This window comes from Canis aureus, chromosome 28, assembly GCF_053574225.1.
Source record: "Canis aureus isolate CA01 chromosome 28, VMU_Caureus_v.1.0, whole genome shotgun sequence".
Classification (NCBI taxonomy): Eukaryota; Metazoa; Chordata; class Mammalia; order Carnivora; family Canidae; genus Canis; species Canis aureus.
In genome coordinates this window covers 40,987,437-41,013,979 of record NC_135638.1, presented here as the reverse complement: position 1 = coordinate 41,013,979, position 26,543 = coordinate 40,987,437, and the positions used below count along the sequence as shown (strand labels likewise).

Genomic DNA, 26,543 nt, shown 5'->3' with positions numbered 1-26,543 from the left:
TATAAGTAATAATTAATAAAAATTAATTAACGCTGATAATAAATAATATACCAAGCACTGCTTTTAAAAAATAATTATTCTTTTCATAAGCTTTTCATTTTAGGTTTGGATACAAATATAGTATAGATAACTCCTTTATGCTCTGCACCCAGTTTTCCCTAGTATTAACGTTGCCATAGCCAATCAATCAATGACACATTATTCAGTGAAGTCCATACTTTGTTCAGATTTCCTTAGTTTTATCTAGTGCCCTCCCATCCAGAGCACCACATCATATTTAAACAAAAATCTTTATGCCCCTGTTGTCTATGACAGATTCTCAGATTTCCTTTGATTTTGATGACATTGATAGTTTTGAGGAGTATATGGGCCAGGTATTTGTATAGATTGATGGAATTCATCTGATATGTTTTTTTCATGATGAGATTGGTGTTATGAATTTTGGGGAGGAAGTCCACAAGCCAAAGGGCCATTCTTATCACATCATATCAAGGTACACACTCTTAAAATGATCTATCACTTCTGATGTTGACCCAATTACCTGGCTGACATGGCATTTGTCCAGTTTCTTTACTATAATATTATTCCTCTCACCCTTACCCTCACTTTCTATACTGTATTCTTTGGAATCAAATCCCTATGTGAATTCCACACTTAAAGGGTGGGGAGTTAGGCCCAACCTCATTGAGGGGGAGAAGTATCTATATAAATCACTTAGAATTGTTCATATTAGAGATTTATTTACTCTCCATTTATTTACATATTCAATCACTTTTTATTATTATGGAATTATGGATATTTGTTTACACTTTGGCTGATTCTGTTGTTTACATTGTCCTGGCATTGGCCATTGGGAACTCTTATTGGCTCCTATAACCCTTTCTTCATACCTCATCATTGTGGTTTTTGTTTTATTGTTGTTGTCATCATTTAGTACATCATTATTTTCTGGCATTACAAAATACTTCTGGCCCATACTGCATATTTCCTGATTCAGGCCTAGAATTAGGCATTTCTAATGAGCTCTAATTCCTTTGGAGAATGGTATTAAAGACCAAGATCCGAATACTGGGTGTGCATGGTGTTACTGGGTTGTCATTACTTCTAACCTTCCCGTTTGGCAGAGTAAGGACTATTCCACATTTACAGTCATACCTATAAATACTATAAATGTGAAATTACCTGCATCTTAGTAAACTAAACATGAGCCCATGCTTATGTCTCAAACTTTCATCCATTACCATAGGGAACATTCTAGCCTTCTCTTGTTTGTCTATGACCTCTCCTCCAACAGTGGGAAAACTGGGTCTCAGTATCCACTACCCATTTACCTAATTGTTCCATTCCAGGGACAGGTGTATATACATATTTGGTGGTTTCAGAAATGGTAACCCATACCCTTTGGGAAATACTTTATCAGAGTACACTTCTTAGACGGTTTCTTTTGCCTTTTGTCTTACAGTCTCCACTCACTTCTAAAGTCAACTAGGTCAGCACCACTTTTCCCTATTCTTCTTCCCTGAAGTAGTTTTATACACAATGCATGTTTCATCCTAGGATTCTCCAAATCATAAACAGATTTGCAAAAATTCACATACATGAATGTTCACTCTTTGTGCTATAAAATTCTATAGATTTTGATAAATGGATAGGGTCATATATCTACCAATATAGTATTATATAGAATACTTTCTTTCACCTCACAATATCCCTGTACTTTACCTTTTCATGCTTCCCTGTCCCCAAACTGCTGGCAACCATGGATCTGTTTTCCAATTCTATAGTGCTGCCTTTTCCAGAATGCCATATAAATGAAGTCATCAATTGTATAGCATTTTCAAGTTAACATTTTTCACTTAGCAGTATACACATAAGTTTCATCCATATTATTGTGTGGATTGATAATGCATTTCTTTTTATCACCAAATATTATCCCATTGTATGTGTGTATCACAGTTTATTGATTCACCTGTTGAGGAACATGTTGGTTGCTTTTACTTTGGGCAATTATGGATAAAGTCTCTATAAAAATATGTATGCAGGGTTTTTTTTGTGGAAAACAATTTCAAGGCAGTACGAGCACAATTGCTGGATTATATGGTAAAATATAGTTAGTTCTATGAAAAACTACCAAACTATCTACCAAATGGCTGCATCATTTGCATTTTTACCATTTATGAATTGGAATTCTTGTTGCTCACATCCTCACCAAGGATTGATAATGTTAGTTTTTTTGAGTTTTAACCATTTTAATATGTGTGTAATGGTATCTCATTCTTCTTTTAGTTTTCAGTTTCTTAATGAAAAATGATATTGAACATCCCTTCAATGCTTGTTTGCCATCTGATATCCTCTTTGGTGAAATGCTCAGTTGTTTTGCACATTTTTAATCTGGGTTATGTGTTTGTTTATTGCTGGGTTTTAAGAGTTCTTTGTAGTTTTTGGATACTAGTTTTTATGAGATATGTGTTTTGCAAATATTTTCTCCTAGCCTATGGCTTCACGTGTTATTTTCTTAACAGTATATTTTGCAGAGAAAAAGGTTTTAATATTCATAAAGTCCAATTTATTAAATTTTTTCTTTCATGAGTCATTTTGTGACTCTATTGTTTTTTTTTTCCTTCGTGTACATTGAAACTCTTTTACGGGTCCATAAATATTGTAATGTTCTGTTCATGAATTAACTGCCTGAAGAATTTCCTTTATCATTTCTTGTAGTGCAAATTGGCTGGTGATGAATTCTTTCAGCTTTTGTAGGTCTTAAAAATGTCTTTATTCAGTCTTTATTTTTGAAAGATTCTCCTCTCTTTCTCTCAATAGAATTCTATGTTGACAGTTACTTGTTTACTTGTTTAAGTATTTTAAATATGTTGCCCTGCTGTCTTTGCTTGTATTACTTTTGGCTAGAAATCTGTTGCCGTATTATTTTTGGTCCTTTATGTGACATTTTAATTTTCTTTCTGGCTGCTTTAAAGATTTTTCTCTTTATTACTGATTTTGAGCAATTTGCTGATAATGTGCCTGGCTCTAGTTTCTTCCTTTTTATTGCTTGAGTTTTGTTTTGCTTTTAAGTCTCTAAGTTTATAGTTTTCATCTAATTTGGGACAATTTCAGCTATTTCTTCAATTGTTTTTCTATGCCCGTACCTTCCTCTTAAAATGCCTTTGCAGAAGTTGTCCCATAGTTCAATTATGCTCCATTCATTATTTCCTATTATTTTTGTTTTCTGTGGTTCGTTTTGGGTATTCTCTATTTCTGTTTTCAAGTTCACTAATATTTTCTTCAATAACGTCTATTCTGCCATTAATTCCATCCAGTGTATTTTTTCATTTCTGACATTATAGTTTTCATTTATAGCAGTTTAATTTTTAAGTTTATGTCTTCCATATCTCTACTAAACTTTTTGAACATGGAAAATACTGTTACATTAACTGTTTTAATGTCTTTGCTAATTTTAATATCTGTGTCAGTTGTTGGTTTTGACTTATTGATTTTGGTCCTGATTATGGGTTATATTTTCCTGCTCCTTTGTGTGCCTGCTAATTTAATTTAATGGTGTAGCAGACATTGTGAATTTTATCTCGTTGGATCTCATGTACTGCTTTTAAGATTTGATAGGTAGGACCAGGCAGTGCTTACTCTTGGGCTATGGAGTTAAAATAAAACCCTAATGAAACCCAAGTTAACTCTCACTGTGTAGTTAAAACCCTTCTGAGTACTCTCTCCAATGCTTGATGAATCATGATGTTTTCCACTCTGGCTGATGGAAAAAGACACTATTCCCAGCATTGTGCGAAATCTGGGCCCTCTTACCTCTATTCCTTTCAGATACTATTTTTTCTCACCAAGCTGCAATGATCAGAAGGACTGTCTGCAGATTTACAGAGCTTTCCCTCCTCTCCGTTCTGCTAACTTCTTGATCTCTGAAGAGTCTCAACTTCACCTTTTCAACTCATGACTGAACTGTTATTATTACCAGTTTTTAGTGGAGAAACTGGATGCCCAGCTATATTAAGTGGTTTTCCCCTTGATACACACCTAATAAGTAGTTGAATCAGTACTTGATCTCTGTGGCATATAATTTAAAAACTTAAAGTATTTATGACCATTTTAGATAGATTTCTACATGAACTTCCATAAAAACATTGTATAACTACTTTCATCATTGTTTATAAAATATTTTAATATTTTGGACAAAACATGGGAAAAATAATCTTGGTTTCCAAAATTTCCATGACCTTGCCGAAAGCAATATCCCATTGGTACAATTGATAGTGTTTTAATGAGACGGCTTTGGAACACTCATGCCATTTGCACTCCCTGATGTGTAATTACATGAAGTTTGACTTTTTTGATCTTCACGTTCCAAAAAGAGACATTAGACAGAGTGTTATATTTGAGTGAATGTGGAAAGACATGATCTGATAACTCATATTAAGAAACAACAGCTTCCTGTATCACATACTGAGAAGATAGAACAAGGAAGTTGGCTTTTTCTTTTCCAGATAGTTATTTAAAATGATGTCTGAATAATAGAGTGAACCCCTTAGAGAGAGCTTCCAGCAGAGAGAACAACCTATGGAAGGACCAAGAGCCAGTTGCTGGAAATAGCTTATGAAGCTAGAACCAGAGATCAAGAGGAGGCATTAGAATGTGGGACTAGAAGGCTCTGTGCCAGTCATGCAGGGTTTGACAAGACAGGTGGGGTTTGGCCTTTATTCTACTATTGATGTATGGCCATGGAAGTTGAGAGACATCTAGTAATCTATGGCCTTTTAAGTTCAATGAGATATGATATATGCAGTCACCAGGTGCTTTAACTGTATCTCCTCTTCTAACCTTGACCACAATCCTAAAGAAGGTAATGATGTCTCCATTTTGGACAGGAGGAGATAACCTAAGAGAGATTGACATGATGCTGATAGACTATGGGTTTGGGTTTAACTCCATCCATTTTATTTCTATTACTTTATGTTGTCTCTTATAATACCATTTTTATTTAACTCTATAGTTTCAGAAACTAAACCTCCCATGTAAAGTTTGAGTTTCTTTTTATTATTTTTAAAAATGTTGAATTTTGAACTCCTAACATACAGACTATGATCTCTAAAAATTATTTCCTAATAAAAGAGACCAGGTCTTCTTAGAGGATTGGCTAATTTCAGGTATGGGGCAGGAAGTATACAAGACCAGAATATCTTGTCATTCAAGAAATCAAGAATACACATCTCAAAGTCTACTAGGGTTGCAAAAGAAGGAAGAGGCTACAGATGGAATGATTTGTGCATCATTAAGGATAATAACTAATGTATTAAAGCATATCATATCACTTGGGCATTCTTCCCTGAGGCCCTGGGTTGAGATAGAAAGTCTTATCTGTTTGCTTAGTAAATTAAACTTCTTCCATGGAATCTCTTGCCACCGGCATTCCCAAATTAGCCCAAAGAACCCTGAAAGCAGGCAGGGAATATATCTGGCTTATCTATCATTGGATCCTACATAATCACTACTCAATACTTATTAGTTGACTAATCAATCAATGAACAGACAAAATAAACTTATATTGAAATGGTTATGCCAAAATGAGAGGCTCTTACTCTTCTTTAAGCTCAAGTAACCATTGGATAGTATAAAGGAGGAACAGTCCTTTCTCTGCAGAAAAATTCATGTATGAACATCTATAACACAAACAGATGGTTTTCTTTACAATCCTAGAAGGATTCTAGATTCACTGTAATCTGTCTATATTATAGGTCAACTACCTCCATTTTCATAAAAAATGACTCAATGACAGAGACTTTCCTACCTAGTCAGGCTAACACACTGAAAAAAAAAATGCAGAAGGAGAAAGAATATGTGGACCTGAATGATTCATGGTATGATTAGAAAGCATATCATAAAATAGTTTACTTTACCTGATGTAGTCCATAACTTTTAGCATATTTTGATGAATGATTTAAATCTTGGAGTCTATCTAGGTAACCAAAAAAGCCCAATTATGTAGTGTCTTTATTTTTTGCAATAAGATTTAGTGTAATAAAGCCTAATTTAAAATTCAAATGATTTTTCAGAGAGGTTTAGCAAGTGTGGTTTCAGATAGTTTTTTTAAGTTGCAAAATGATCACATTTTATATACATTTGTAGGAGACTTTTCAATGCACGCTTAGAAAAAGGGTGTGGTGTGATCCAATAGGAGAAATATGCTTAAAAATACACCCCTTTTCTAGTCTTTCCCCTACATCTCACTCAGCTGTATTTTCTTTCCTTTCCTTTTGCATCTTATGGTTTATTGCTTAATTTTGATCTTGAAATTTTAGCTGTGTCTGAGTTGAGTCTTTTTCATTGCCAGGTTTGTAGTCAGAAAGCTTTATCTAGGAACAAGTTGCTGTTAACTGTTATGGAAATGACATCAGAGAAAATGCACTTTTATTCACATCCCAAAGACTCAAAGTAAGACGATTATATAAAGCCAAATGACCCTTTCGGTGTCTATACAATACCCCAGCACCTGGGACTACTTGGGTTTACATTTCATTCACATCAAAGGCACATCAGAACACACAATGATGTCCTCTGGAGTAGATAGTTGTCCTTTGATAAGTGCATGTGATGTGTTCTGAAGCCCCCTGGTCTCACATCCTTGGGCATTGTAAAGATAACTTAGGATTCCAGTGTGGTTTTATGTAAGGAAAGTGATATTAGAACACTATGGAAAGTAATTAAAGTTACATTAGAATACAATAACTTTTTTTCCCATTAAAACTGGCAAATGCTTTGGAGTGGCCCTTACTCTAAACAGGGGAGCACTATTTTCATAACTCTGATTTATTATGTAATGGTGGACCTTGATCTACTCATTGTTCAGTTCACTTTTGTTTATCTGTTGGTGTTAACTTACAAATATTCCCAAGAAGACATACACTCAAGGCTTCCAATAGGATAAAACTTAGAAGTGAGATGCATCAGTATAATGACTTTCAGTTGCTCCTTTCTTTTGCTATTAGCAAAATTAGCAAAGCACACAACCGATTTCTTTTTTTTATAAATTTATTTTTTATTGGTGTTCAATTTTCCAACATATAGAATAACACCCAGTGCTCATCCCATCAAGTGCCCCCCTCAGTGCCTGTCACCCAGTCACCCCCACCCGCCGCCCACCTCCCCTTCCACCACCCCTAGTTCGTTTCCCAGAGTTAGGAGTCTCATGTTCTGTCTCCCTCCCTGATATTTCCCACTCATTTTTTTTCCTTTCCCCTTTATTCCCTTTCATTATTTTTTTATATTCCCCAAATGAATGAGACCATATAATGTTTGTCCTTCTCAGCATAATACCCTCCAGTTCCATCCACGTTGAAGCAAATGGTGGGTATTTGTCGTTTCTAATGGCTGAGGAATATTCCATTGTATACATAGACCACATCTTCTTTATCCATTCATCTTTCGATGGACACCGCAGCTCCTTCCACAGTTTGGCTATTGTGGACATTGTTGCTAGAAACATTGGGGTGTAGGTGTCCCGGCGTTTCACTGCATCCGTTAAATTTGGGGTAAATCCCCAGCAGTGCAATTGCTTGGTCGTAGGGCAGATCTATTTTTAACTCTTTGAGGAACCTCCACACAGTTTTCCAGAGGGGCTGCACCAGTTCACATTCCCACCCACAGTGCAGGAGGGTTCCCCTTTCTCCGCATCCTCTCCAATATTTGTGGTTTCCACCTTGTTAATTTGCCCCATTCTCACTGGTGTGAGGTGGTATCTCATTGTGGTTTTGATTTGTATTTCCCTGATGGCAAGTGATGCAGAGCATTTTCTCATATGCATGTTGGCCATGTCTATGTCTTCCTCTGTGAGATTTCTCTTCATGTCTTTTGCCCATTTCATGATTGGATTGTTTCTTTGCTGTTGAGTCTAATAAGTTCTTTATAGATCTTGGATACTAGTCCTTTGTCTGATACGTCATTTGCAAATATCTTCTCCCATGCTGTAGGTTGTCTTTTAGTTTTGTTGACTGTATCCTTTGCTGTGCAGAAGCTTCTTATCTTGATGAAGTCCCAATAGTTCATTTTTGCTTTTGTTTCTCTTGCCTTCGTGGATGTATCTTGCAAGAAGTTACTGTGGCTGAGTTCAAAAAGGGTGTTGCCTGTGTTCTCCTCTAGGATTTGGATGGACTCTTGTCTCACATTTAGATCTTTCATCCATTTTGAGTTTATCTTTGTGTCTGGTGCAAGAGAGTGGTCTAGTTTCATTCTTCTGCATGTGGATGTCCAATTTTCCCAGCACCATTTATTGAAGAGACTTTTCCAGTGGATAGCCTTTCCTGCTTTGTTGAATATTAGCTGACCCTAAAGTTGAGGGTCCACTTCTGGATTCCCTATTCTGTTCCATTGATCTATGTGTCCGTTTTTGTGTCAGTACCACACTGTCTTGATGACCACAGCTTTGTAGTACAACCTGAAATCTGGCATTGTGCCAAATGCACCCAGATATGGTTTTCTTTTTTAATATTCCCCTGGCTATTCGGGGTCTTTTCTGATTCCACACAAATCTTAAAATAATTTGTTCTAACTCTCTGAAGAAAGTCCATGGTATTTTGATAGGGATTGCATTAAATGTGTACATTGCCCTGGGTAACATTGACATTTTCACAATTTTAATTCTTCCAATCCATGAGCATGGAATATTTTTCCATCTCTTGGTGTCTTCCTCAATTTCTTTCAAAAGTGTTCTGTAGTTTTTAGGGTATAGATCCTTTACCTCTTTGGTTAGGTTTATTCCTAGGTATCTTATGCTTTTGGGTACAATTGTAAATGGGATTGACTCCTGAATTTCTTCCTTCAGTCTCATTGTTAGTGTATAGAAATGCCACTGACTTCTGGGCATTGATTTACACAACCAATTTCTAAGTTGCTTTTGTGGTTGGGAATATGGATGAAGCCTATACGGCATATCTCAGCAATAAAGCATTTATTTAAATGACTATTTTCTTGTTCCCTTGACGAGCTGGCAACTAGATCTCTGATCAAGCTCATGATATTCCACGGGTTTGTGATGAACCTCTTGGCCTGCATTAACCCTCAGCAGGCACATCCTATTGCCTCATCAAATGTATAGTAACCAGCTGGCTTTCATCACTTGGATAATATTCTTTGACAACCAGCAAGACAGTTTTCAGCCAGAAAGCAATCAGCAGTTTTTCTAACAACAGCAACAGGGGGATTCCTGGGTGGCTCAGTGGTTTAGCGCCTGCCTTCGGCCCAGGACATGATCCTGGAATCCTACACTGGGCTCACTGCTTCTCTCTCTCTCTCCCTCTCTCTCTCTCTTTCTCTCTCATAAAAAATAAAACAAAACAAAACAAAACAAAAAACCAAAAAGCAAAAAACAAAAGAAAACAAAACCAGAAGGCAAAAGGAGAACCTTCTATTATTTCACTAATTGCTATAAATCAGGAACATTCCTGTGTCATAAGCAGGATATACAAAAAATACACAGTAAGGCCCAGCCTGGCTCCTCAAGGGATGGGCTCTCATTACTGCGTTATGGAACATGGCTCTAGGCAACCCAGTGACCTCACATTTAGATTTATCTGGAATAGAACATTTCATTTGTAAATGTGAAAATGATGATAGAGGATCTGAAGGGAGTCTGAAGATTTGAAAAAAAGAAAAGAAACCATTACAAAGATGAGGCAAGAAGCTACACGAATTGACTTGCTTGCTCCATTCCCAGCTTGGGAGATGGCCATACAGCATTGTTCCTTGCACATCTGGTTCAGATGTGATGAGAAGGGCCATGTGAGGCTGAGACGAAGGACATTTGGTGGTTTCTGTGCTCTATGTCTTCTCCTCTTCTCCTCATTCCTGCATCCATGATGTCTATATTCGCGCGACTCTTTAATGAGATGGCTTTGGCCATCTATATTTGTGTTTTGAGGTTTTTTTCTTTTTCTTAGACAAAGGACATGAATACATGGGAGAAGTGCTTTCAGATCCCTTCCTGGATTTTCTACTGAAAGTCAGATGAGGTTCATTTTCAGAATGCTAAAATGATATTCATTGAATGTTGGGTTCACAGTTGTTTGACTTCCACATTCCACATAGCCATCCCATAGTATCCACGTGGGCCACCTCTAACAAGCTTCCTGAGGTCTTTTATTGGCAGTGGAAGTGGGTTTTTCATCTCTGATGTGTCTCATGAATCTAAGTGGCCCAGGAGTTTATTTTCCTTCCTTTTCCTACACCTCCCACTCCTTCATTTAGGCTTCTAAAGACAAACTTTGAATGTGATTAATGATGGCAGAGATTAGGAACATAAAGTTCAAGTGCTGAATTGTTTATTTGTTTAAGAGAGTTGTTTTCTGGCTTTTCTTTACACAGCCACATGTTCACGTGAAGAGCTCTACTCTGTTGTTGGCTGGAAGAATACTGCTCAAGAGAGTGCTTGTTACAGAGAGAGGCAGGGGAAAAGTCCACTTTTTAAAGTAATTCCATCTTTTGGATGATTCTTCTTTCATTCTTTGCAGGGAAAGAGATGCATCTTTGGTGAGGTTTATATCAATTTCAGGAAACCTTCCAGAGGTTAGAATCTGACTGCTGGTTGAAACATGTAATTGGATCAGTTGGGGGTTCTCAGTGAAGCTCAAAGTGAAAATGCTGTCAGTATATGCTTATCATATAGCAAGATGTATTTGGAAAGGGATGAAGACCTAGAGCATTTAGAGTTTGTATTGAAATTTTGTGTCTTAGGAGACACCTCACTGCTCAGATCAGAAATATATAATTTCTCCCAGAAGATGTACTGTCGTTCTCCAGAGAGATATTTTAGGTTACCAGGTTAGTTGTTCTTTCCTCACAGAAGGGAACAATGAGACTAACATTCTTTCTCCAGACGGTGATTCAGCTAATGCCATTTGCCTTCTGACCTAGGGCATGCCGCCATACTTCGAAGGCACTCACTGGAGCTGGGAGAGGCTGCATGGCAGGCAAGGCCAAACAGGTGTATCAGCATTGCTTTCTGGATGAGTGACCTTTGTACTAGAATGAGAAACATACATTTCCTTAGTGGTACTGGAAGGCAGAGAAGTTCACTGTTGTTTCAGCTAGATTTCCAGAAGCTTGAGCAGGGTCAGGTCACTGCCTCAATTATATGTTTAGCTCCAGTACAAATGAATTTTATATAATATGTGTCTAGACTTAATATGCCCAGATTTGAACAAAGAGAATTTCAAGTTTCCTTCACTTCACTCCTATGTTTGCCTCATCTGATTGTCTTGGTTGGCCTCGTTATAAGGATTGGCCCCTGCAGGGTGCTAAGTGCCTGCTAGTGCCACCAGGAACAGGCATTCCTGTCTAATTCAGAAGTCTCCTTCAGGTGGAGGTGGAGTCCCTGTAAACAGCACCTCTGCACTTCATTACTTCCCTGCCATATGATGGCAGCATTTTCGTGGGTAAGGGAATAACGTTCTCTTCATTATTTTAATTTTTTTCTTTCATGTTCAACATGATGATTATATTAACTTCAGTTTTGCCTTTTGGAAAATGATCCTTTGTTTTCCTTCAATGAAAATGTGTTACAATTGGAAATAGTGATTTCCTATCATTTCACCTTTCTCTTGAGAAGAGGGACTATGGAATTTTTCAATTATTCATTTATTTAGTCAACTTTAAATCTTTACTCTTCTCCTTATGTCTTCCACAATGAATGCTGACAAACTACAGGAAAAAAACACACATGAAACTTTTAATGTTAAATTTTTGAGGTTTTTTACAAACTAAGTAACATCACACAAGATGCTATCTTCTTTCCCATCCCTAACATCAGGTGCTCAGCCATCCACAGTACCCATCAATTCCTCCACATTTTGCAGTGATTGTGTGTTTACTGATCCATTTCCCCTTAATTAGCTACATATCATCTGTTTGGATACCTTAATCTAGGAGAATATTTGTTGAAGAAGTTAATTAGTCTGTATTCCAATATGTTGTACATGACTCTATGTTGTCACAATAAGTCATCAACACTGGGGTTTCTCATCTGACTCTGAGAGATAGCATATGGCCATGCTGCACATCCCACATGGTAGTGCTCCTAAGAAGAGGACTGACTGACCAACCACTCTTCCCCGTAAGTGCTGAGGGACCTGATAAGTTGGCTAAGTGGTGCAACCTTCACTTAGTTTCATGATCTTGGAATCTAGCAATGAAATTTTTGTATATAAATCTTTGTTTCTCATTCCTGATTAATTTTTGACTGAAAGTCTCAGGCCATAAGGCCACTGCCAATAAACTCACACCTGTTTTCTGAGGACTGGGCACTCAAGCTGGTTGCATGAGTGATAGAAACTCTCTCTCCATGGCACTGCTTTGCATTCCATCTTGCAGACGTGGATGCCCAGTGACCTGAGTCATGAGGAGAAGCTGGCTTCCATCCTCTGCCCATGAAGGAGGAGGATGCATTTCCTTTTGTTTGCATCCTTCTCACCTGCAGGCCATACTTGCTGTCTCACGGATCAACAGCTCAGCATGACTTTGTGCCCAGACACACAATTGCTGGGAGGTTTGAATAAAAGAGTTAGGAAATCCTTGTCATTCCTGATCACTATTAAGCAATCAATTTCCCTGGAAACTTACTTACGTTGGACCAGATAAGCTGTCAGCACTCTGAGTGGCCTTTCACTGAAGTGTACCACCTCTTCCCTCTTCCCCTGTTTACTTAAAACCTGCCTCACGGTCAGATTCTGTCAGACCCGGTGGGTTCACCGGTTGTCTCCAACCCACCAGTTAGTTCTCCTTCATTCAGGTGCATCACTGAAAGAACTAATTATAAGAAAATACAAAAGGATGTGCGGATTGACTCACTCTGATAGCCAAAAGTGAACAGAGAAGTCTGTTATAGAGCACTGTAGCTGTGTGAAGTGAAGAGGGAGAGGCTTCTTTGCTTGGCCCCCAGGGCTGGCTTTCTTTTCGCAGATAGAGATGGAGAGCAATTAGAGTCTGGAAGTATAAGCAAGCCAATCTGTTGTGTTTATACAGAGAGGTTCCCCTGAAGTGAGGCAGAAGCAGAGACACAAGTAATGAGCACATGTGTTTGGAAAGAGTATAAGGTACTTATAAATATTATAGTGGCGTCGCTATAGTTAAAGGTCTGGCAGCATTTCCATTATAAACTCTCATTGTCAGAGGTTTAAAAACTCTGCTGTAAAAATTCCAGGCTGCAACTTGGCATTGCAAGATATGCCTGGGAACAAAGCTTTTATCCCTGACCCCAAGCAGGTTTCTCTTGGTGTTCCCAGGAAGCCCTGCTTAAGTCTCTGGCCCTCTGATCCTGTTTGGATCTACTGGGGGAGCAAAGAGGCAGGTCTAGAGCCCACATGGCAACCTAAGGTCTTTTGGTCATTGAAAAGGGGACATCTGGTAAGAAGCACCCACACATTCTTTGACCTCTTATTGGGCATGAAGGTTGGTTTGCATAAGATGCTTAGTAAGGGCCATGTGTCAGTGGACATGCAAATAAGGTTAGGAAAATGCAATTAAAATCAAAATTGTAACATTGAAGAGCTAAACATTTTGCATAGCTAGCTTTAGGACCATCTTTAGGATCATCAGTGATTTGTAAGAGAAATCTCAAGGCTGCTAACCCAAGAGACTACACTTACCAAATAAATCACTATGCTTTATCTTTGATCCATAAAGTGAATGATCAAAACAAAACTGATTAGTATATTGGCATTGTAGGTTACACAAAGACCATTAGGATACAAGTAGAGCATTTGGAGAATTAATCTGTAAACAATTTTAGATTAATAAAACATTTGAGAGACCTTTTTTCCTATCATTTAATGCTATCGGCAAGTGAGAAATCTAATCAATGAATGCTCATTAGCCTTAACTGAAAACAAATGTGACACTGAACACATCTATGGGTCTCCAGTGACTAGCCACACTCAGTGAGAGGCTTCCCTTCTTTCCAGGTGCTCGATAGCGTGGACTGCTGCAATGATGCAGCTTTGGGCAGGGCATCAGGCTCTTGCCCTTGGTGAGCTTTCCTCTTCATCTCATTTAGTCCTAACAACCTCTGCTCTCTTATCATTAAATTATCCCGCTTTGTCACATTCCTGTAGCAGCTGCAAATGAATGTCTTTTCCTTGAGTATCAGACTGACATGAGCTGTGTCATCAGAGACATCCTGGATGGTTAAGGAAGACAATTCATCAGGTAGCTTAACAGAGCCTAGAAAATGTGCCAAAGAGTTTGTGGAGCTTATTTTCAATTCAAAAAAAAAAAAAAAAAAAAAGGAAAAAGAAAAAAGAAAAGAAATGGTAAGTTGAAGGCCATGCCAAACCAGGACAGATGCTTTATCCAGAAAGTGAGGATTCCTTTCATGCATTCATTTGCCATAATAAGTGGTCAAGAGCAAGTCAGAAATTAAAGAAAAAATCTTTGTTCATATCCCATAGATTCATATTTGATCTTTAACTGCTCTCTTAGAATTACTGTATCATCTCTACACTGGTAGAATCATCTTTACCAAAGAGAAAATTACTAGCAATCTCATTTTCCATTTATTCAATTCTGTCAGAAATGGGGCTTAACTGATGTATAGGAGACTGACTTCATTCCCTAAGAAAGAAATACACTGTGATAACTGACCCTTCAATCTCAGCAGAGCCCACAGTATAAAAAAGTAAGAAACAAAAAGTAAAACTGCTTGAGTTCTACATAGCCCAGCTTAGATTTTTAGGCTTACTCTCAAATGCCTTGGCTTTAGTTTAGATTCTAGAAAATATGGAGTGAGGATTGGAGATTCTATTTCAATTCCAGATTTCCCTTTCTCCCAGTGGCAAGAATATGGGGGAGCATATAAACCAGGCTAAATTCAAAATATCAGTAGTAAGATTCAAGTTTGCTTACAGGGCAGGCATAATAGTTATATGAATTAGAATATTTTAAAAGAAAGTTAAATATATTGAAACACACTTCTTATTCAATCAGGCATAAAGTTTTCTGAAACTATGAGTCTGTCAGTTGACTCTATGCTTTGTTTTGTTTTATTCTGGAGACCAAGTGGGAAATCTGTACTGTGTGGCTTGTCTCCTGATTGCTACCTCTACTGTTTTGGATACTCCTTTTTCCTTCTCTCCATTCATCACCTCTTCTCAGCATTTTAAGGACCTCTAGGCAGCAGGACACATAGAACCATTTCCACTATTACTTCCAAGTGAGTGACAGCACCATTCCAGGCTGGTCTTTATGCTTGAAGAGCCCTGCTGGACAGGTTGCACTGATTTGGAGCATGCACATGGAAATATCCCATTACTGTACTTATTTTGTAATTAGCAATTGGTAAAATTTGTTTGCTTGTCTTGTTGAATTTTCTTTAAGAGGGACATTTAAAATCTATTATGTCATTTTTAAGGTTTGAAAATGTGTATTAGCTCCTTGCAGCCAATACTAATTGTCTCCTAGATTAAACACAACACATGCACACATTACTCAGCAGAGAAGTCATAGACTATATACAGCCCGTTTTATGAGCCAAAAGATCAACATAGCTTTCACATAACACTTGGATCGATATTTCCTCTTATTGAAGTTGCTGATTAAAACTGCTTGAACTCTGTCACTATTTGTATAGTCTTCTGACCAGTTTAAATTCTAAAGTGCCTCAGGGCCTCCAGCCATCAATAGTAGAGAAGATCCACTTAGACTGGTTTTTAGTACATTTTTTTTCCTGTGGTAAATAGCTAAACTGGGGATAGATTGGGTAATTTTATCACTGGGTAAAATTTTAGTAGTTACACATCTGTAAATCATCATGAATAGTAATTTCTCTCTGGATAGGATTATAGGAAGCCTTCTTGTTTCCAAGTCAAACTGCCCAACTTTGGGATTGGATGAAATTCCATGAGAATGGAGAGGGTAGAGCAGGGCATCCTGTGCCTGACCAGAGGGGGCTCTTAGGCGTCAGATTCCCACAATGTTTTCTTTAATTTCAATAATTTATACTGTACTCCGTAATGTATCCGTGTTTTACTTTAATAGAAAACTGACCCATAATTCCATAGTATAATAAAACTCTTGTTCCAGGAAGATTTATCCCCAACCCTCACCAAGTCCCCAAGGCTTGCATTGCCTGCTAGAGACCTCCAGGACTGTAGAATCAAAGTCTAACCCCTGGCCTGGCAGGTATAACCCCACTGCCTAGGTTGAGTTGATTGGAGTCGTTTTAACCTAAAAAAGAAAAGGCTAAATGTGGGTGACAAGATAATTTGTATTTTTACAGAAAACAGATTACAAGAGGTAGAAAAGCTAATATAAAATTAAGACAGATCGTTAAAAAAAACCTGATGGTTTCTTCAATCTTGGAAACTAAAAACAGAAGGATATGTAAGTCTGTCCTTACAGTGAGGCCTTTCTGTGGTCTGTTCTAGTGCTAGAATTTCAAGATAGTTTTCCATTAAACATTTTCTCCAGGAAGACAAATACAGTTTTCTTACATTAGGGTTATACAGGAGATTGTAATTTTTTTTGTAGTTTGAAGGCATAACCATTGTTACATTAGTAATGATGGAAAAGTAGACTTTTCTTACAAAAATCATAAAAGTTGGACAATTGCCAACTACCTGTTGGCTGAGAAGGGAAGCTAATCTGCGGGCTAACTTCCTTTCACTGGTGTTGTTTTCTACAGAAATAGAGAATAACACTTCCCACAGTGCCACTCCTCTGCTGTCAGAGCTGGAAATGTTCATAGTCCAGGACAGAAAAAAAGATGATGCACTGTTTGTTGATTTCTCCCCCATCATCATATGGCCACTGGCCAGAAGGCAGCCCTTGGCAGCTAACAATGAAATAGGAAATGGCCTGCGGTAAATATTCCCTTCAATGCCCTTTCTGGCAACAACACTTGTCAGGAAAAGATGGAGGTATTCAAATGACTAATGTGTGTGATCTAAAATGCTTTGAGTTTATCTGGGGAATGCCATAAAAAAACCCAATTATTGTTTTCTCCTCATTTTCATCATCAAGAACACAAGAGATAACAAATGCCGGCATGAATGTGGAAAAAGTGCACCCTTGTGCACTGCTGGTAAGACCATGAAGTAGTGCAACACTCAGGAAAACACTATGGAGGACCCTCAACAAATTAAAAATAGAATTATGATATTATCCAGCATTTCCACTTTTGGGAATATATTCAAAGGAAAAAAATCTCAAAAAGATATATATACTCCCATGTTTATTGTAACATTATTTACAATAGACAAGACACAGAAGCAACCTAAGTAAGTATCTATCAATAGGTTAATGGATAGGTATCCATCAACAGATAAAATGTGGTATATACATATTGGAATATTAGCCATAAAAATGGGTGAGATCTTGCCATTTGAGACAACATGGATAGACCTAGAGGGCATTATGCTAAGTGAAATAAATCATACTGAGAAAGACAAATACCGTATGATTACTCATAAGTGGAATCTAAAAAATTGAATAAACAAAAAGCAGAATCAAAACTACAAATACAGAGAACAAACTGATGGTTGCCAGAGGGGAAGAGAGAAGGGGGGTTGGGCAAAATGGGTGAAGGAGAGGGGGAAATACAGGCCTTAAGTTATGGAACTAGTAAGTCATGGGAATAAAGAGCAGAACATAAAGAATATAGTCAATGATATTGTGCTAGTGATATAATAACACAGATGGTAGCTGCACTTGTGGTGAACATAGCATAATGTATAAAAGTGTCAAATCACCTGGAACTGATCTAACATTGTGGTTCAACTATACCAAAAAATCATCCAAGTCATAAATAAAGATATTAGAACTAAACCAAAATAAAAATCATAGTAAAATAGAAAAAAATTAAAAACAAAACAAAACAAAACAAAAGACCAAACTTACAGAAAAAGAGACCAGAATTGTGGTTTACCAGAATTGGGGGATGGGAGTACGGGGAAGGAGATAGGAAATTGGAGGAAGGTCAAAAGGTACAAACTTCCAGTTATAAGATAAACAAGTACAAGGGATATAACCTACAACATACTAACTACAGCTAATGCTGCTCTATGGTATTTAGAAAAGTTAAGAGGGTAAATCCTAATAGTTCACGTCACAAGGAAAATTTTTTTCCCTTATTCTTTTCTTCTTTCTTTATATTGTTATCTATATGAGAAGATAGATGTTAGACGAACCTATTGTGGTGATCATTTCACCATATATGTAAATCAAAGCATCATGTTATATGCCTTAAACTTATCAACTAGAAAAAGTTGATAACAAAATTTAAAACACGATAACTACCTTAAAGTATACAAAATTATCTACAATCTCAAAATCTTATAAATTTCGAAAAACTTTGTCTAATTTCAGATATTAAGTTCTGAAGACAAGAAATGATAAAATAGCTCAGTATTGGAGAAAGATTGCATAAACAAGTGTCCTCCAATATACGATGGATATGGAAGGTTTTGGAAAAGATAAAGTGGTATCTTGTGTCAATATCAACCTATCAATACATGGTTGCAGTTCTAGGGTGGTACTCTTTGGAGTCTGTGAGGCGCGGCAGTATTAAAATCATATAAGATTAATACAAATGTACAATACTATCATTAGGCTTCTGTCAATCCCAGACTTTCTTTCATTATGGCGTTAATGATTATTTACTTGTTAAGTGATTTAATTATTAAATGTGCTTACTAAAGTTCAGAGTCTTCACATTTTTGGATATATGTTAAATACTGTCACATATACATGCTTTTGTCTACCTGACATATTATGTCCTAGAGTAATATTCATTGACCAGGTACTTCTTTTCTGTATAATTTATTTTTTCTGGATTGAAGACCTCTTTGCCTCTTTAAGTGTATCAGAGATAGTAAATATATGTGATATATTTAAATATATGTTTAATAACTTTTTATAGTGGGTACACAGATACTGTGTTTCCTACTTACAGATGTTGAAATCTACTTAATGTTCTAAAGTTTTCACAGTACTGGGCACCTGGATGGCTCAGTCTGTTAAGCATCTGCCTTTGGCTCAGGTCATGATCCCAGGGTCTTGGGATCCAGCCCCTCATTGGGCTCCCTGCTCAGTGGGGAGTTTGCTTCTCCCTCTGCCCTTCTCCCCTGCTTGTGATCTCTCTCTCTCAAGTAAATAAAGAAAATATTTTAAAAACATAAAATAAAATTTTACACAGTACTAATTTCAACTACCATAATATATATAATGAGAAAAATAATATGTTAGCTATTAGTATACTGTGTAAAGTAAGCATTTCTTGAGTTTTTTCAGAGCAACAGAGCACATTTTCCAACTCTCAGCCTCCCACCGTCACATTTTATGGATCTGTGAATAGTAAAAGTAAAGACAAGTTAATTAGCTTTCATTCTTGCTAGCTGATTGCCTGTGCTCTTAGCTACTTCATTCCAGTGATCTGCATAACTGAAAGCTAGTATAAAATCTATGAAAATTATTTATCAAATCTGTTAAAAGTGGCAAAGGTGCTCAAGTCAGATGTCCTTTATTCTTTAACGTTTTTTTTTTAAATCTTTAACGTTTTTAGAAAATTTTTCAAGTGTCTTAAACTCCCAAGTGGAAAAATAACCCACCAAGCGACTTTTCCTCTTCAAATTCCACCCTCAGGCTGGAAGGAGTCGGAGCTTTTGCGTCTGGACCTGTCACGAGTTTGTTCCAATTTCCTGTCCAACAGAGTTATGGCATCTCAGCTCCTTCATGGTTATAACTGAAGAAGACACTGGTTTTCACCTGTTCTCAATTTCAGAAAGAGAACTTGCTTTTCTTCTAGAATGTTTAGGAAGTATGGTCAAGTTAGACTTGATTTATCTTGCAAATGTTACTCTAAATCAGGCAGAGGATTTGAATATGGAAACAGATTTATGATTTGGGGAGTGTGAGCTTGGTGCTGGTTATTCCACTGGAGGAGTGAGAAGTCTTGATGTGAGAACTAGGGAGTGGGTTAAAAGGGAAGACACTGAATGGAATGGGAAGACGTAGATGAGAGAAAGAAAAAAAGAATTCTTTACAACCCAGAATTAAAACAAGGTAGTGGCTTAAAAATTACATTTGATTTGTATGAAATTTTATACCATCAAATCTATTAGTCAACGGAACATCAGATAGTCTTTATGCCAAGAAGGTTGAAAATTTTGTTGTTTTTTTAAACAAGTTTTCTGATGCCTTAATATGTATTTTCCATGCTAGAGGGTATTTAAGTATACTGTTAACTAACTATTCTTCTAAACATGTAGAAATAATAATATCTGAACGTGTAAGAGTGAGGGGTTAACTTACGTGGGACTTGGGTGTCTGTGGAGACCATGCAGTGGGACAGCTGGAGCCCCACTTATAACTACTCTCGTGTGTAGCTTTCCTGCTGAGAAAAATGAACACAGGCTCTTTGCAAAATTTCAACATGCTACTCTTCACATATCATAGAATCAGAATTACTATTATCTCAGTCAGTAGGAAATGTCTAGGGCACCTGGGATGGGCTTCATGGTTCCTAAAGCCACTTGTTCTTTAGGTAGTAGTGTGAATGTGCTGAAACAGGGATGCCCTTCCCTCAACTGAATCATGAAACCTTATTAGAATTATTTGATACAATCAGATTATTTTGGCCCAATTACATGTGCATATTTTGTTTAGTTTTCCATGGCAATTTCATGGTTATTTCCTAAGATATTTGAAAACTTAATCTTCCTCTACATTCATGCTCTTAATAGCTCTGATCTGGTAACCTCTTTATTTTAGCTAGAAGATGGATATTTCAATAATTTGAAATGAGTTAATGTGAGCTCAGATCCCAATCAGATCCAAAATTTTAAGTGCTCATAAAAATCTGAAACTCTGCAATAACACTAAATCCCCACATGCAGAGGAAAACAATTTACGTTTTGTGGCACTTGGAGTGAACTTTTGCAGGCATTTCTGCCTGGATTGTCTGTTAAGCCTTTTACTATATTAACGTAGCTTTGGAAGAAAAGGGCTAAGTTAGGTTTAAATGTCACATTCAAAACACTGTGAGTGTAAGAAATACAACCCCATGGCCAAAAATCACCAATGAAAAGAAATTATCCTGGTTGTGTAAACACTGACCCTTGGGCAAGGAGGAGATAGGTTTTGATGCAAAGGGAAAATCTGTCCCATTAAGGAAGGGAAGTGAGGCCTCTTGTACAAGAGGAAGGGGCCTGTGGGTAATACATTTTTGCCTATTAAATTAGGAATAGATGACTGGTCTCATAGAAGGCATTTTCTGTTACAGTGTGAAGAGATTTTTAGGTCTTCACTAAGAAGACACTGGACATTCCAGAGATACCATTTATTTTTTTATTCAACAAGTGATGGTCTCTATTTAACTCTCCAATCTCAACTTTTGTTGTTCTTTTGAACCACTCTTCAGAATTAATGGAGTACTAAGCTACTGGCAATTCTTAGTGCTGTCTATCTTATATGCTTCTGCTTTTCTCTCCCTGGGCTTTCCCTCATCTTTCCCCAGCAGATCAGCCCATCCATCACTTCTAAACTTGGAAGCTACTTCCTTTGGGCCTTTCCTGACTCTTTAATCCTGGGTCAGTTTCCTCTTTCACAAGTTCCATGACACCTTGAGTTTACCCTAAAACACAGATGGCAGCTACAAGGACATAGACCATCTACAAAGTCTCCCACTATGATTGTGGCAGCTCTTGCTTTCTAGCCTGGATTAGTTGTTCCACTGTGTTATGCCTGATGGCTAATCTTACACACACTTCCAGTGTTCATAGGAATGTTTTTCTGCCAGCTGTGTACAAACGATTTGATAGCAATGGATTGACAGTCTATATAGGACCATATGGTGGATTGCAATCATAAGTGTATAAATAGTTTTAGAACTTAGAATTAATATTTAAATTTGTTTTTAACTGTGGAGAAAAAAAAGGTGTGTTGTCTTTAAGGAGGTGGATACGGCCAGGAAGGAATAGAATTGGATTCTCTTAATAGGCCTGGCAGTAACCTTTGGTATCAAGCCACTAGGCAGAGTCATTCCCTAATTCTAAGACTTTAAAAAATGCAGGTAACCTTTATATAAAGTCAGTAAATTGTATCTACTACTTCTCCTGAGTCTTCTGGTTCTAGAAGGAGACATGAGTTAGATGGAGCCCCATGATACAGGATCAGGGCAATTAGCAAGAGACTCAGGGGCTATTGATGCTGTTTACCAAGCTCCTTCAGCCCATGGCACAGCTACTTCAACTATGGTACATGCTTCATGGGTATCACCTAAGAGTCAGTGTGGTAGTGTAATGTGAATGGACTTTGAGTCCTCAGAGGGCAAAAAGCAATAGAAATTCAAGTATTGCTGTAATTATATAGTCTAATGCTAAATTGAGATTATACAGCTGTTGATATTTATTCTCAGGGAATCAATGCACCATTTCAAACTAAAGAAATGGGGGAAAGATAGAGCACCCAACACATGTTTCTGGGGAGTGATTTATAAAAAATACAGGCTATTTGGAGAAAAACTCATTGTCAAACGCAAATTTTTTTAAAATTTAGGCTCAATTATTTTACATAATTACTTTTCTTGTTGAGGTCTGTAAATAAGTTTAGCTGTTTTTCTTTATTAATTAGTGAACCAAACTTAAAAGGAATGGATAGATTTTAGGGACAAGTATACTATTTTCTGCTTCTTCCACTTCATTCTTCCCTAAAAGCATTCCTCTCTAAATTCAAAAATCCTTGAACAGATGTTTTTCAGATTTTACCAAAATGTAAATAAGTGACCCCTGGAGAAAGAGAAAATCATAGCATGGAAAGTTTTAGGAAAAAATATTTTGCTTTACAGAAAATCATCCATGAAGGAAAATGATATATAAATGGGAATTCTGATGAAAATATTTATGAAACTTCAACTTCCTAGTATGACTGTAATAATGTATTTTGTCCTTTTGTAAATTTTGCTTTTGTAATTTTTGTCATCAGAAAGTACAGTATGTGCTCATTTATTTCTGACTTGAAACTCTGCTTTACTTAGTATCAAAAGATTTTTAAAGAGCTCTTTATTATCACCCTTTTTCTGTTTTCATTACTACATAAGATTTTTTTTACAAAGTATCAATTTTCTTTGAGTGGGCTAAAACAACTTCTTTCTAGATATGTCTCTTGAGGCAAGGGAATCAAAACCAAAAATAAATTTTTGGGACTTTATCAAAATATAAATCTTCTGCACAGTGAAAGAAACAATCAACAAAACTGAAAGGCAACCTATGGAATGGGAGAGGATATTTGCAAATAACATATCTGTTAAAGGGTTAGTATCCAAAATATAGACTTATAAAACTCAACACCCCCAAAACAAATAATCTAATTAAAAATGGGTGGAAGACATGAATAGATATTTTTCTGAAGAAGACATACAGACGCCAACAGACCATGAAAAGATGCTTCAGTGTCACTGATCATCAGGGAAATACAAATCGAAGGTACAATGAGATACCATCTTATCACTGTCAGAGTGGTTAAGATCAACAATACAAGAAACGACAGGTGTTGATGAGGATATGGAGAAAGGGAAACTCTCTTTTTCTGATGGTAGGAATACAAAGTGCTGTAGTCACTTTGGAAAACAGTATGAAAGTTCCTCAAAAAGTTAAAAGTAAAACTACCCTATGATCCAGCAATTGTAATACTAGGTATTTACCCAAAGAATACAAAAATACTGATACAAAGTGTTACATGCACCCTGATATTTATAGCAGTATTATCCATAATAGCCAAACTATTGAAATAGCCCCTGTCCATTGACATGAATGGATAAAGAAGGTATGGTATATATGTATATGGTATTTATATATACACTGGAACACTACTCAGCCATAAAAAAGAATGAAACCTCGCCATTTGCAATGATGTGGATGGAGCTAGAGAGTATACTTCTAAGTGAAATAGGCCAGAGAAAGACAAATACCATATGATTTCACTCATCTGTGGAGTTTAAGAAACAAAACAAATAAGCAAAGGGAAGAAAAGGAGAGAGAGAAAAAGACTGAGAAACAGCCAACTATAGAGAACAAACTGATGGTTACCAGAGGGAGGTGGGCAGATGGGTGAAATAGGTAATGGAGATTAAGGAGTGCATTTGTGATTAGCGTGGGTGTTGTGTGCAAGTGTTGGATCACTACATTGTCCACCTGAAACTAATATTATACTGTATGTTAACTAACTGGAATTTAAATAAGAACTAAAAAAAAAAAAAAGAAATAAAAAGCATCAATGTTTCTGAAAGTCAGATAGTGCTTTCAATTGTACATCCGGGGAGCAATTGTGACTATTGTTTCAAGAGGTGATTTCAAGCTTAAACTACCTTAATATTTGCCAGTAGATTTTAAAATCTATTAAATTCTATTTTAATTAAAATTAAAATCTATTCATTGAAGGACAGATTTTACTTCCTCAGTCCTGAAAATGTAATTTTTAACTTTAGTCAAAAACCATATACTCTATAACTTCCTAATGAATTTTCTTCTCTGTGAACATCTCACCTGTGGAAGGTTGACAGCTTGTAAAAGATTCCAAGGGTAACAGGAATATGGAAAGACAAGTTGTGGTGAGAGTACACTGAACTAATTTGTAAGAAATTGGTTCAGATGACTCGAGAGTGTACATTTGTCCTTCCCACTTCCACTGAAAGCCAGGCCACAAAGAAACAAAGACAGTGGTGTCTAATTGAGAAACAGGCATTCAAAAGAAGAATCAGTCCCTGAAAACAGGGGTTGATCATACGATTGTCCCTCTGATTTCCAACAAATGTGGTGTATCTCTCCTAGGACAATTATAAAGAATGTGCTGGGGGAGGTAAAGTTGGAGGGATGTAGGAAAGTAAAAGAAAGTGGCAGATATACAAGAAAGGGAGGAACTAGCACAAATAAGAAAACAAAATGAACAAACTCAGTTTTAAACCAAACTGATCGTTCTGGGTCTCATTGACCTTGGCAATACTCAAAGGGTCATATTTTATATAGATGAACTGTCTTCAATTTCTTCTGCATCTTTGGAACATGCAAATGTTTTTCCTCAATGCTTTATTGCTACATACTTTTTGTTACTCAAATTGTTATTATATTAATAGATGTTTCTTGGTGTGCTTATTTGAATTCATCCTGACATTGTAGTTTTCATTATTAAAGAAAACTACATTGTTTTGTTTTGCCTTACTTTTTTGAAAATTGGCCTTTAATATGATACTGATGCTTTCCTGACACAATTCCTAACCCTGCTATATTTTAGTAGAATAACATGATTAATTGAGCTTATGAGAGACATGAAATCATCCTTATCAAATATTATTAAACATAATGGAACACCCTTAATGCCATTTTATTGGTGGATTCTATTTTGGAGAGGTCGTCCTAGTGAGTTGATCCACATCTGTACCAGGCAACTATTGAAAATGATATAATTTTGTTGACCTCATTTTCTCATTCCTCACTGAGAGTTTTATTAATTTAGAAAAATACACTCAGATGGAGTTAAAGATAAAGCAAGGAGATGGAAACACATTCTGCTTAGAACTTTTCTCAAGCAATTACAGATAAGAGATTAGACAACTCTTCAGCATGTTCAAATATCTGTAGGCACTCCAATCACCAGCTATGTTGCCCCTGGAGCTATAGGTGACATCATTTCCAGTGTGTAAGAGATCCTACTTATTTAACTTTTGTGCTGTACATGACAATAGCAGTTTGTCTCACAGTAAAGTATTTGAGGTATAACATAGGTCCCTAGGTGAGCTTGGACCACGGCTTTCCTTTTTAAAAGATTTAAAAAAGATTTTAAAATTTATTTTAGAAGCAGGGAGGGACCAAGGGGGAGAGAGAGGGGGAGTAGACTCCCTGTAGAGTGGGAAGCCTAACGTGAGGCTCAATCTCAGGACCCTGAAATAATGACCTGAGCTGAAACCAAGAGACGCTTAACCAAATGAGCCACCCAGGGGCCCCTTGACTACTCTTTCAATAACTCTAAGATCTTTGACATTAGGATGAGAATTAGTAAAGATTCAGTGAGCTGCAAGTAAGAGAAAACTCTAACAACAAAGACATTTATGATATCACAAAAAAGAAGTCCAGAAATAAAACAGGATTTGGGTTTGTTGATTCAACAGTTCATGAGTGTCCTAAGAAACAGGTTTATTTATCATCTCTCCAGTTAAGTAAAGTCTTGAGATTACATGACTAGTAGGAATCCAGATTCAATTTCCAGGTATTTTGAGGGCCTTAACTGAATTGAATTAATGGCATCTGGGGTTCACGTTTTTAATACAATATGCTATTCTCAAATTGAATTCCAGGGTAAAGATTACAATAATCTGCTCTATCAGTTAAGTGTGGAGGGAGCTGTAGCTCCATCTTCTTATGGAGCAGTATCTTTTATCTTAGGAGCTTCCATGAAGTTTGGCATTAAGCTTTCTTCTCCTTATGACTAGGAGACTCTTAGAGTAATCTAGAGTAATCCAAAATTGCTATAATAATTAGATTAATGAGTGATTT

The 26,543-nt window shown here is 36.8% G+C and overlaps 1 long non-coding RNA gene across 9 annotated transcripts in view; it reads left to right on the top strand.

Annotated features, from left to right (window-relative positions):
• Positions 1-25,199, top strand: part of LOC144300674 (uncharacterized) — a 63,711-nt gene extending 38,512 nt beyond the window's left edge. For all 9 annotated transcript variants that reach the window (XR_013367474.1, XR_013367470.1, XR_013367477.1 and 6 more), the window contains one exon: positions 19,642-25,199. This is a non-coding gene — a long non-coding RNA (uncharacterized LOC144300674). The remainder of the gene's footprint in view (positions 1-19,641) is intronic.
• The last annotated feature ends 1,344 nt before the right edge of the window (positions 25,200-26,543 follow it).